This window comes from Bos mutus, chromosome 2, assembly GCF_027580195.1.
Source record: "Bos mutus isolate GX-2022 chromosome 2, NWIPB_WYAK_1.1, whole genome shotgun sequence".
Taxonomy (NCBI): Eukaryota; Metazoa; Chordata; class Mammalia; order Artiodactyla; family Bovidae; genus Bos; species Bos mutus.
The window spans coordinates 134,146,204-134,159,980 of NC_091618.1; the positions used below are offsets into that span (position 1 = coordinate 134,146,204).

The 13,777-nt window shown below is 44.2% G+C and overlaps 1 protein-coding gene across 1 annotated transcript in view; it reads right to left on the minus strand.

Annotated features, from left to right (window-relative positions):
• The window catches only part of PLEKHB2 (pleckstrin homology domain containing B2), a 49,239-nt gene extending 45,920 nt beyond the window's left edge, over positions 1 to 3,319 (minus strand). The window contains 1 exon segment of the mRNA XM_070359963.1: positions 3,196 to 3,319. The gene's annotated coding sequence lies outside the window, so the exon portion shown is untranslated.
• Positions 3,320 to 13,777: the final 10,458 nt, after the last annotated feature.

The following is a 13,777-nucleotide window of genomic DNA, read 5'->3' on the forward strand; positions in this document are numbered from 1 at the left end:
GACTCCAAGCTCTCACTGCCAAGAGCAGTTCAATCCCTGGCTGGGGAACTAATATCCCACAGTCGCACAGCTGGGCAAAATTTTTTAAAAAGTGTTATCTGTTGTTTCTGTACCTACACATTTCATAAATTCACTCCCTGAGATTATCAGGTAATTTACTTACTAGGGGCTTCCCTCAGAGAAGGCAATGGCAACCCACTCCAGTACTCTTGCCTGGAAAATCCAATGGACGGAGGAGCCTGGTAGGCTGCAGTCCATGGGGTCGCTAAGATTTGGATACGACTGAGCGACTTCACTTTCACTTTTCACTTTCATGCATTGGAGAAGGAAATGGCAACCCACTCCAGTGATCTTGCCTGGAGAATCCCAGGGACGGCGGAGCCTGGTGGGCTGCCATCTATGGGGTCGCACAGAGTCAGACACGACTGAAGTGACTTAGCAGCAGCAGCAGCAGGGGCTTCCCTGGCAGCTCAGACGGTAAAGAGTCTGCCTGCAATGTAGGAAACCCTGGGTGGGGAAGATCCCCTTGAGAAGGGAATGGCAACCCACTCCAGTATTCTTGCCTGGAAAATCCCACAGACAGAGGAGACAATCCATGGGATCCCATAAGAGTTGGACACGACTGAGTGATTAACACTTTCACTTTCAGAGGAACTAGTATTTTAGCTGTAAAATTACTGCCTTATCAAAGGAAGGAAAACTGTTCTTCAAGGACTCCAAAACAACACAAGGGACAAGGATTGGGTAATCTATTATCATTCAGAGGTCAGTTCATATTTGGTGTTGGCCATTTCACATACCAATCAATTTTTAATAACAAACCCAATACAAGCACTCACCAAAGGACAGACAGACTAAAACAAAGAGGCAAGAAAGTTCAATAGTCTGTCCTCAGGATCAAATTAAGAAGCAAATATACAGCCAATAAAATACGACTGATTCAACTAGCCCACTTTTTGTAACTTTTTAAAGAATATTTATTTGGCTGCGCCAGTCTTAGCTGTGGCATGCAGGATCTTCCATCTTCATTTTTATTCCAGCACGCAGGATCTTTAGTTGCAGCATGTGGATCTAGTTCTTTGACCAGGGATTGAACCCCAACCCTGGGAGGGCAGAGTCTTAGCCACTGGACCACTAGGGAAGTCCTTTTGTAACATTTTTAATAGTTTATTTGACTCAGCAGTTTTTGGTAGTTACTGACATTAATAAAGTAATTCTTTAATTTCTTTAGACATCCAGTAAGAAACAAAAAAGAGGACAGGAGAAAGAACCCAAATATTAATGTAGGGTAGCATCCTGGTAAGTACAGCAAACCTTCTAGAGTGAATCAAGAAAAACCTCTATTTTCCCAAGAAGTAATATGACTACCTCAAGAAGGTATCTGTTCTTTCTACACCACTTACGTATACATTTCACAAATTCCGTGCCTGAGATTATCAGGTTATTTACTTACAGAATATGCTAACACCATTAAAAACATGCTAGTAAAGAAACGGCGTTAGGTTCTGAGTTCTTTTCTGCAATCTCCTTCAGTAAGCATTTACTGACCACCTATATTGCGCCAGACACTCTCACCTGCCAGGATAATCCTGCAACATATGTTTGATTCCTGCTCTCAAGAGATTTGAGGGGCAGTGGGGGGAAGGGCCGGGGCATTAGTTGAGTCATCACTACCACACAAGAGTAAACACTAATCACAGGGAAGACCAGACAAGCACCTGCCCAGCTCTCTCCCCAACAACCACCTTCTATCAATAACCATCAGACCAGTCCAACCCAGCTCAGGGTTAAGAACTTCCTGGGCCCAGGGGACGTGCTGAGCACAAGAGAACCAGCTGCAGGAGCAGTCTTGCTGCATATGCACATAAACACATCTATTGTACTTCGGTCATTATTTGTCAGACAAACATTAAGGGTCGTAAACAAACAAGTAGTTAACACGTAATTAGCTCGGGCCCTAATTCCCTCTCCCCTCGTGACTGAGACAAGTCACTTCCTGCACTTTTGAGGAACTGGTCTCCTCAAAGTCCATCAAGACCCAGGAACTTCCTTTCCTTTAGACAAAAGCGCTGCTCCCTCTGGCAGTGGCTCTACCCGGTTCAATTCAGAAAAGACATTTAAAAAAACGAAAGCTTCTCAAGAGTCAATTCCAACATGGTTTAAAATTAACCATGTCCCCCTAGATTTTTTTGATACTGTGACCGTCTCACCTCATTCCTTTCCCCCGCTCACCCTGGAAACCTGGAATTTTACTATTCGGTCATTTATAAACACGTTCCTGTGTAAGTTACTCTACTTTTGAGTTAAAAGAACAAAAAACACTACTCTGACGCGAAATGAAAACCCCTGAGCTTTGAGGTTCCTAATGTAATTAGCAGGTGAGACAATCAACTGTCAAAAAAAAGACATAATACAATTAGGAGCACGTAAAACTTAAGACACTGCAAAACCGAGAGTAGATGAAAACAAGCGGAGAAGGGCCCCACACGGGAGCGCAAAGCTTCAATGCCATTCCAGATTCCTTCTTAAGGAGGATGACCTCCGGGTGGGAGGAGAACCAAAGAGTCCAAATCCCCTAGGCCGGCGGGACAGCAGGGCCGGAGTTCTGCGCCCACACTGCAGATGGGCAGCGGGCCGGCGGGGGGCACCTGCAGGAAGCGGGGCAGCAGCAGGAGCTCTCCAGCTGGCCGGGCGGCTCCAGGGGAAGCTCTAGAGAGGGAGGGAAGGGGCCGCTGGGGGTTCAGCTCGGATGGGGCGCGGCCGCGCAGCTCCAAGGGAGGCTCCAGGAGAGAAAAAAGGGACGAAGGGAGGGGGGTTTCCTCTGGAGAAGACCCAGGCGGACGGCTACAGCAGAGGATCGGAGGGGTGGAGCGCGGCGGTCTGGAAGGGGGGTCCGATTGGAAGAGGCGAAGGCGGCGGCTCTCGGACAAGCTTGGGAGGACCCGGGGGAAGGAGGGAAGCAGAGAAGCAGGGTGACACGGAGGAGAAAGGAAGGGGACACGGAGGAGAAAGGAATGGGAGGGGAAGGGCGCGGGCGGGGCTGGGGCGGATGGGCCTCTCCAAAGGAGGCTCCGGGGGACCGCCGCCGGGGTGGGGAACGGAGGGCGCAGGCCTGGGGTCTCCTCGGATGGGTGCAGGGTGGATGGGCCCGGCCTGAGGAGGTCTGGGTCACAGAAGTCGGACACGAATATTCACCTGGAAAGCCTCCGGCCACCACCGTGCACAGAAACAGGTCCGAAGCGAAAGGACACTGCCGGGATACTCTGCACCGGCGGCCTCACGCTGGCGTCCCGGCCGCCGTCAGACGTCACGCCTCCCCGGCGCGCATGCGCAGGGGTCAAGGCAGGGCGGGGGTGCGGCGGGGCCCAAAGAAGCCTGATTAATGGGGGCGGCGTGGGCAGGGTCAGGCTTAAGTTTTAACTGAAAAGGAACAGTAGACTCCCCTGACATTGCTTGTAAATACCACTTTCTCGCAAAAGGAGCTGGGCAGGGCTCTTGAGAGATACCGGTGACTCTAGAACTGGGGCAGGGAAAGTACGACTGAGCCTGCAGCATCCCACAGCGCCGTAAGTCAGGAATGCTCAAAAATACGTGTAGGTGTGTCAAGGGACAAAGGACTCAACCTGCAAGAGCTCCCAGTGCCCAAACCTGGCACAGTTATAATTTAGAATATAAAGTAAGTGTACCAGAGTCTATTCTGCTGTAAATAAATAAATATATTTTTTGGGAAGGGAGCTAATTCTTCCTTATAGAAGAATTCTATTGAATCACACTCCATCCAGAGGATTTAGTAATTGCCACCCACCCACCCATGAGCATGAGCTGTGCATAGTCATTTCCTCCCAGGGTTGGCAAAAGGAAAAATTACTTCACGCTGAAGAAACCTGTCAAACACTACTCAACCACATGATCAAGGTTAACAAACACAGCAATGTCTTTTTGGTAGTATTTACCCTTGATATGACATAATGACAAGGTCACTTTTCCTACAGTCTTACTCCCCCGGAAAAGCATAGCCCTAGTCTAACTATGAGAAGAACATCAGACAAATCTCACTTGAGGGATATTCCACAAAATGCTTCACCAGTATTCCTCAAAACTCAAGTAGTGAAAAACAAAGAAAGACTGAGAAACTCACATGCAATGTAGTGTGCTGGATGGGATCCTGTAACAGAATAAGAAAAAAAAGATGTTAGTGAAAGAATTCATAAATTCCAAATTCTTATTTTAGTTAACAGTAATTATTAGCCATTTTTAGTCCTGACAATTGTACCATGGTTATGTAAGATAATACCTTACCTTAGGGGAAACTGAGTGATAGAAATACTCTTTCAGTATCCTGGGTCATGCTGACTGTCTCAGTAGAGCTGCACGTCTAACTCTGACTACCTTCAGTGTTAGATGTCTTTCAGAGCTTGGATTTGGAGGGCCCAAAAATACACTAGCATATTGTCTTTGAGTGACAGGACTCCGGATGACTTATTTCTTCTTCCTGCTTTTCTGTACTTTCGAAATTTTCTTTAATGAATCAGTGAAACAATTTAAAAACCACTTTTAACAAATTAACAAGAAAAAGTAGTAGTTGAGTCCAGATATAGGTAGATAGATGTTCTGGGAAGTGGAGCAGGTACACCTGTTAGTAAGTTTCCTGCTTTAGTAAAATTGGCTTTCTGTCCAAGCTTGCTGACAAGAAAAGTACAGGAGGGAGAAAGCTAACCTTGGGTGAAAGTGAAGTCACTCAGTCATGTCCAACTCTTTGTGAACCCATGGACTGTAGCCTACCAGGCTCCTCTGTCCATGAGATTTTCCAGGCAAGGGTACTGGAGTGGGTTGCCATTTCAAGTCACACATTTTCCAATACTGAATATGTAGCCAATACTGAAAGCTGTGCTTCAGGGAACCACACTGGAACTGTTTCCATCAGTTGCCTGACTCCTTGGCTCCAATAATTGTGTGGTACTCAACTCAAGCAAACCAAACTATGACCTGATTAGCCCCACTTCCCAATTACTAGTACTGCTTTATATTGAAACTGAAAGTGATAAGTTCTTGTGGTTAAAAAAGAATGTCTAGATAACACATGGAACTTGCCTGGTGGTCCAGTGGTTAAGAATACACCTGCCAGTGCAAGGGACACGGGTTTGATCGCTCATCTGAGAAGATTCTACATGCTGCAGGGCAACGAAGCCCATGCTCCACAACCACAGAGCCCACGCTCTAGAGCCAGAGAGCTGCAAGTACTGAGACCCGAGCCCGGAGAGCCAGTCCTCCTCAGCGTGAGAAGCCACTACAATGAGAGACCCGCACACCACAAAGAAGAGTAGCCCCTAATCGCTGAAACTAGAGACCAGCAAGGAAAACCCAGCACAGCCAAAAATAAATTTTAAAAAATTTAAAAATAGGACATGAAGTAAAATGTCATCTCCCTGCCACACCCCACATAATCTGGAATGAGAATCTTCCAAGCAACAGGAGGTAATAGACATATAGACATTCTTTTATTTCCCACTTCCTTTACCTGTTCTAAATGAATCACAACTGCTCCTGTTTTATTTATGGATTACTGTCCCCCTGCCCGCCCCCCGCAGTATCTGTCTATCTAAAGCAGAGGTACCACTTGGGGTAGAGCAGTGGAACTTCACCAGCTTCACAGTTTTCATCAGTACCCCAAATCCCTCCCAATTGACATACAATTCTAGTGAGAACTGACTGTGGGGCAAGTCAAAGCGAAGTCCAACCCAGAACAGAAAGCTCTTCCACCAAACTTGATACACTTTTGCTCCTACTATGAGGAAGTGCTGGAACTGCCTCTATTGGTAGGAAACAAGTTTTTGTACACTTAGATTTGACTTTATTTCGCCCTCAACATCTACTGAGAAGCCTCGGCTTTCTTCAGTTGAGTTCATTTCTTCTGAGGAGATCAGTTGGGTTTTCGCTCACTATCAACATGAAACTAACATCATACAAGAATGGGGAAGACAGATGAGGTCCAGCTGTGGCACAGGCAGCCTTGCAGTTACTATTCCTGTTTCCAGGTTCATTTCTCACCACCTTTCCCCTCTGCCCCCATCACACCTGCTCTGGGTTGCAGCTTTTTCTACGTATTTGAATTATCCACTTGAAAGTGAGTCCCTTCCCTCCCCAACTGCATGCACCAGGGCCTCTACTGATGCTTCAGTTTTCTCTGATGTCTATTATTTTTTAAACATTTATCATCTATTTCATAAAAGTCTAAGGAGAAATGGAGAAGTATGTTCTTTATCTGCCATCTTGAATCAGAAGCCTCCAACCCCAATTGCTTTCTTTCGTGATCAGTTATCTCAAATTTTCAGTTAACTGACAGTGTCCTTTAACTTGTTTTCTGAAACTATTAGGGACTTTTAAAAATACCTTCTTGGGGGACTTCCCTGGTGGTCCAGTGGTTAAGAAGCCACCTGCTAATGCAGGGACACCGGTTTGGTCTCTGGTCAGGGAAGCTTCCACATGCCGCGAGGCAACTAAGCCCGTCAGTGCGCCTGTGTCAGCACACTAAAGCCCTCGGGCCTCAGCAGTGGGACGCAGTGCACGGACAAGCTTGTGCACCACGCACTGCCACTAGAGAGCAGCCCCCTGCTTGCCCCCACTAGAAAAAATCCACATGCAGGACCAAAGACCCAGTGCAGCCAAAAAAAACTTTGGGGGACTTCCCTGGTGGTCCAGTGGCTAAGACTCTGAACTCCCAAAGCAGGGGGCCTGAGTTTGATTCTAGTCAGAGAACTAGACCCCACGTGCCACAGCTAAGACCCAGTGCAGTCAAATAAATAAATAAATATTGAAAAATAATTTTTAAAATACCTTTTCTTTTACCTTAACAGGGCCTTGGAAGGGAAGAGATATAGATCTCTGTGTTCATCCCAACGTGCAAAACCAGAACAGAGGTATATGTTGCCTCCAAAAACGTTGCCTCCAGCTAGTGAACATAAAACAATATTTTCCTACTAAACCCTCAATTATTTTCTTGTCAATATCAGATCAGATCAGTCACTCAGTCGTGTCCGACTCTTTGTGACCCCATCAATCGCAGCACGCCAGGCCTCCCTGTCCATCACCAACTCCCGGAGTTCACCGAGACTCATGTCCATCGAGTCAGCGATGCCATCCAGCCATCTCATCCTCTGTCGTCCCCTTCTCCTCCTACCCCCAATCCCTCCCAGCATCAGAGTCTTTTCCAATGAGTCAACTCTTCGCATGAGGTGGCCAAAGTACCGGAGTTTCAGCTTTAGCATCATTCCTTCCAAAGAAAGCCCAGGGCTGATCTCCTTCAGAATGGACTGGTTGGATCTCCTTGCAGTCCAAGGGACTCTCGAGAGTCTTCTCCAACGCCACAGTTCAAAAGCATCAATTCTTCGGCGCTCAGCCTTCTTCACAGTCCAACTCTCACATCCATACATGACCACAGGAGAAACCATAGCCTTGACTAGACGAACCTTTGTTGGCAAAGTAATGTCTCTGCTTTTGAATATGCTATCTAGATTGGTCATAACTTTCCTTCCAAGGAGTAAGCGTCTTTTAATTTCATGGCTACAGTCACCATATAGTTGACAAGAAAAAACACTGACTCCAATAAAAAAACAGGCAAAGGGTATATGAATAAATCATTCCTATAAGAAAACATGCAAATATAACAAATATTTTTAAATGACTCTTGGCTGGAATCTAACAAATGCAAACTAAAACAAATGAAATATCGATTTTCAGTGATAATTTTAAAAAGATTTTTAGTGAAATACTCAATAGAAGTGATAGGGACAGAGTTAAAGGGACAAAGCAGGTGATTAAGTAGTTAATCCCACTTGGAGATTAAAGTACAAAAAAGTATGAGACACCCCTGTAAGTTAATGATTACTCAAGAAAACAAGTATACTTAAGTACAAAACCAAGCAGGCTTGCTTAGCAATAAAACCATGCATCAGAAGCATGAGACATGACCCAAAACAGTAAAACAATGGTGGTAAGATCCATAGCCTGCTCACAGAGCTCAGTGTTAATGACCCCTAGCACATGCTCTCTGTGTACATAAAAAATAATTTATGGTAAGCTGACATTTTAAAGTGAAAGACCCTCATTGTACTAAGACCTGAAATTATTTTTTCATAGTGCCATGACAGTCCTGGCTTGACAATGCAGGGAAAATAAAACTCTCCTGCCCAACCTGGAAGAGGAAATGATGATGGAAACCTGATGTCCTTCTACTCATGGTTGAGGAAGAAGGTGGTTTTTCTCCCTCCCTACTTTTCCTTTGATTATAAAATCGTAGCCCACTAAGTTCTCCCTCTCACACCACTGCTTGTAAGCCTCACAAGCATCCCACTCTAATAAATCACTTCTTTCCTAGTTGGAGCTTCAAGTAACTTATTTGTTGAATCAGATAGTAATAGTTTTTGAATATTAGAAGAATAGTTTTGTGCTATACAAGATATGACACCTACATATACTATCCCTTTAAATTCTTCATCTTTATTTACAATAAATAGTATTAACAATACTATTTCAATCATGTACATAAATCCATAAAATTAGCAAAGCAAGGAATCAAGCCCTGATCACTACTATCCCATGAGTTGCATTCCTGCCATGGTGCGTTTCAGGCTCTAGAGGCAGTACTGTGAAAGGGACAGAGGAAGGGAGCCCACAGCCAAATATTAATATAATAGCTCAGAGTTTCCACCTGGCAAAGCCCAGAGCTCCCCAAACCCTTAGGGAACAGGAAACAAGAAAGTAATTAGAAAAGTTTGAATTGTATTATTCCTTTTGTTTTTACATCAAGTTCCTATAATTCAATGTTTAACAAAGTCTGGCTTGCCAAATTCCTGAAAACATACTCTTGGATTCCCAGAGATGGTGCAAGCACTGAAAGCAACCTGCACACCACTGAGCCTGAATAGCCATCGTTCTCCTAAGGAGTGCCATGTTGTCTTATCCCAAGTTTTGGTTGTTATCGATAAAGCTGCTATGAACATTTCTGTACAACTCTTTTCATTGAAGAATGCTTTCATTTTTCTTTGGTGGATACCTTCAATTTCCTGGCTGATAGGATAGGTGTACAGGTGTGTGTTTTTCTAAAGAAATGACCAGAGCTTTTTCCAAAATGATTATACCATTTTATATTCTTCAAAATATGAAAATTTTATTTCTTTTTAATTGTATAACATGTGATACATTCTGTTGTTGTTGTTCAGTCGCTAAGTTGCATATGACTATGACCCCACAGACGCCAGGTTCTACTGTCCTCCACTATCTCCCAGAGTTTACTCAAATTCATGTCCATCAAGTCAGTGATGCTACTTTACTATCTCATCCTCTGCCACCCCGTTCTCCTTTTGCCTTCAATCTTTCCCAGCATCAGGGTCTTTTCTGATGAGTTGGCTCTTCACATCAGATGGCCAAAATACTGGAGCTTCAGCTTTAGCATCAGTCCTTCCAAAGACTATTCAGGGTTGATTTTCTTTAGGATTGACTGGTTTGATCTCCTTGCAGTCCAGGGGAGTCTCAAGAGTCTTCTCCAGCACCACAATTCAAAAGCATTTATTCTTCAGCACTCAGTCTTGTTTATGGTCCAACACTCACATTTGTACATGACTACAAGGAAAACCATAGTTTTGACTAGACAGAACTTTGTTGGCAAAGTGATGTCGCTGCTTTTTAATATGCTGTCTAGGTTTGTCATAGCTTTCCTTCCAAGGAACAAGCGTCTTTTAATTTCATGGCTGCAGTCACCATCTACAGTAATTACAGAGCCCAGGAAAATAAAATCTGTCATTGCTTCCATTCTTCCCCCTTCTATTTGCTGAGAAGTGATGGGGCTGGATGCCATAATATTAGTTATTTTTGATGTCGAGTTTCAAGCCAGTTTTGGGACTCTTTTTCACCCTCATCATGAGGCTCGTTAGTTCCTCTTCACTTTTTGCCATTAGAATGGTATCATCCGCATATCTGAGGTCCTTGATATTTCTCCTGGTAATCTTAATTCCTTCGCTGAATCACAAGCTGGGTTGCTGGCATTTCACATGATGTACTCTGCATATAAGTTAAATAACCAGGGTGACAATATGTAGTTTTGTCATACTCCTTCCTCAATTTTGAACCAGTCAACTATTCCATATCTGGTTCTAACTCTTGCTTCTTAATGCACATACCAATTTCTCAGAAGACAGGTAAGGTGGTCTTGTACTCCCATCTGTTTAAGAATTTTCCACAGGTTGTTATGATTCACATAGTCAAAGGCTTTAGCCTAGATAATGAAGCAGCAGCAGATGTTTTTCTGGAACTCCTTTGCTTTCTGCATGATCCAATGAATGTTGGCAATTTGATCTGTGGTTCCTCTGCCTCTTCGAAACCCAGCTTGTACATCTGAGAGTTCTTGGTTCACATACTGCTGAATCCTAGCCTGAAGGATTTTAAGCATAACCTTGCTAGCATGTGAAGTAAGTGCAATTGTATGGTAGGTTGAACATTCTTTGGCATTGCCCTTCGGGATTGGAATGAAAACTGACCTTTTCCAGTCCTGTGGCCACTGCTGAGTTTTCCAAATTTGCTGGCATATTGAGTGCAGCACTTTAATAGCACCATCTCTTAGGATTTGAAATAGCTCAGCTGGAATTCCATCACCTCCACTAGATTTGCTCACAGAAATGCTTCTTAAGGCCTACTTGACTTCAGACTCCACAATATATGGCTCTAGGTGAGTGACCACACTATTGTGGTTATGTGGGTCATTAAGACCTTTTTTGGTATAGTTCTGTATATTCTTGCCACCTCTTCTTAATCTCTACTGCTTCTAGTAGGTCTTACCTTTTCTGTCCTTTATTATTCCCATCCTTGCATAAAATGTTCCCTGATATCTCCAATTTTCTTGAAAGGATCTCTAGTCTTTCCCATTCTATTATTTTCCTCTATCTCTTTGCATTGTTCATTTGAGAAGGCCTTTTTATCTCCCTTGCTCTTCTCTGGAAGTCTGAATTCATTTGAGTATATCTTTCCCTTTCTCCCTGCCTTTTTTTCCTCTTCTTTCCTTAGCTATTTGTAAAACCTCCTCAAACCAGTTTGCCCTTTTGCATTTCTTTTTTTGTGGGATGGTTTTGGTCACTACCAATGTGGGAGACCTGGATTTGATCCCTGAGTTGGGAAGATCCCCTGCAGAAAGGAATGGCTACCCAATCCGGTATTCTGGCCTGGAGAATTCCAAGGACTGTGTAGTCCATGGGGTCGCAAAAAGTCAGACTCGACTGAGTGACTTTCACTTTCAGCTTTCTTGTACAATGTTACAAACTTCCATCCATATTTCTTCAGGCACTCTGTCTACCAGATCTAATCCCTTGAATCTATTAGTCACCTTCAGTGTATAATCATAGGGAATTGACCTAATAATAGGTCATACTTGAATGGCCTAGTGGTTTTCCATGTGCTCACTCAGTCATGTATGACTATTTGTGACCTTGTGGACTGTAGACTACCTGGCTCCTCTGTCCATGGGATTATCCAGGCAAGAATATTGGAGTGAGTTGCCATTTCCTCCCAGGCAAGAATATTGGAGTGAGTTGCCATTTCCTCATCCAAGGGATTTTCCCAACCCAGGGATCAAACCCATGTCTGCTGTGTCTCCTACATTGGCAGGCAGATTCTTTACCACTGAGCCACCTGAGAAGCCCAGTGATTCTCCCTGCTTTCTTCAATTTCAGCCTGAATTTTGCAATAAGGAATTCATGATATGAGCCTCAGTCATCTCCTGGTCTTGTTTTTACTGATTGTAGAGAGCTTCTCAGGCTTCCAGTGCAAAGAACATAATCAACCTGATTTCAGTATTGACCACGTGGTGATGTACATATGCAGAGTCATCTCTTAGGTTGTGGGAAGTGAGTGTTTGCTATGACCAGTGTGTTATTTGACAAAACTTTGTTAGCCTTTGCCCTGTTTCAATTTGTACTCCAAGGCCAAACTTGCCTGTTATTCCAGGTGTCTCTTGACTACCTACTTTTGCATTCCAATTCCCTATGACAAAAATTACATCTTTTTGAGGAGGGGGGCGGTTGTTAACTCTAGAAGGTGTTGTATGTCTTCATAGAACTGGTCAACTTTAGCCTCTTTGGCATCAGTGGTTGCGGCATAGACTTGGATTACTGTGATGTTGAGTGGTTTGCCTTGGAAAAAAATAGATCATTCTGTCATTTTTGGGGTTGTACCCAAGTACTGCATTTCGGACTCTCTCATTGACTGTGAGAACTTCTCCATCTCTTCTAAGGGATTCTTGCACACAGTAATAGATATAATGGGCATCTGAATTAAATTCACCCATTCCTGTCCCTTTTAGTTCACTTGTTCTTAAAATGTCAAACCAAAGCTTTTCTTACCCAAGGTGTCTAGATTTTGATAGACAGCTTTGTCCATTTAACAGTTTACCTTGAAGATATTTCCATTTTAGTATATAGATAATCTGCTCATTTCTATCTTGAGTTATGGAGTCAATTATTCAGTCAGTCCCATTGTGACAAACACTGGGGTTGTTTCAGATACTTTGTTACTCCTAGAAAAGCTGCAATGAATAAGCTTGAACCTATTTCATTTTACACTTCAGAGAGTATCTCTGTAGACAAACTCCCTGAAGTGGAATTGTAGAATGAACATTTTTCTTCTGTATACTTTTCTTGATTTGTTGTTGTTGTATAGCTGCTAAATTGTGCCTGACTCTTTCAACCCATGGACTGTAGCCTACCAGGCCCATCTTCCTGGGTTCTTCTCTCATTGCAACAAAAATTTGGAGCAATGGGCTAAACGGTGTAAAACAACTGACAAGTTACAGCTTAGTTCAGCTCAAGCAGACAGATCTTTTATTAGACACTCTAATGACATGAGAGCTGGCCCACCCCAAAGGAATCCTCCTCATTCTTCCTGTTGATCCCTCTTGGCTTCCTCCTTTCATACTTCCAGTCTTCTCCTTTTGGTTATAGTCTGTGTAAAGTAGCGCTTGTACTCACCTCCAATCAATGAAAGGGATGCAAATGGACATATGCTATATAACAGTAGACTATGCTGTTTATCAGAGAAGGCAATGGCAACCCACTCCAGTGCTCTTGCCTGGAGAATCCCATGGACAGAGGAGCCTGGTAGGCTGCGGTCCATGGGGTTGCTAAGAGTTGGATACGACTGAGCGTCTTCACTTTCACTTTTCATTTTCACGCATTGGAGAAGGAAATGGCAACCCACTCCAGTGTTCTTGCCTGGAGAATCCCAGGGACGGGGGAGCCTGGTGGGCTGCCGCCTACGGGGTCGCACAGAGTCGGACACGACTGAAGCGACTTAGCAGCAGCAGCCGCATGCCGTTTATGTCGTCCCATAATTCAGTCTGTTTTAATTAGATGTAGAATATTCATGCTCCCTTACTGGGCTCCTAACTGCCTAAGGTTACTTGGAGAAGCCCTTGTGGTCATTTTGTGGTGCCTAGGACTCTTGAGAGTCCCTTGGACTGCAAGGACATCCAACCAGTCCTTTCTAAAGGAGATCAGCCCTGGGTGTTCTTTGGAAGGAATGATGCTAAAGCTGAAACTCCAGTACTTTGGCCACCTCATGTGAAGAGTTGACTCATTGGAAAAGACTCTGATGCTGGGAGGGATTGGGGGCGGGGGGAGAAAGGGAGGACAGAGGATGAGATGGCTGGATGGCATCACTGACTCGATGGACATGAGTTTGAGTGAACTCCGGGAGTTGGTGATGGACAGGGAGGCCTGGCGTGCTGCAATTCATG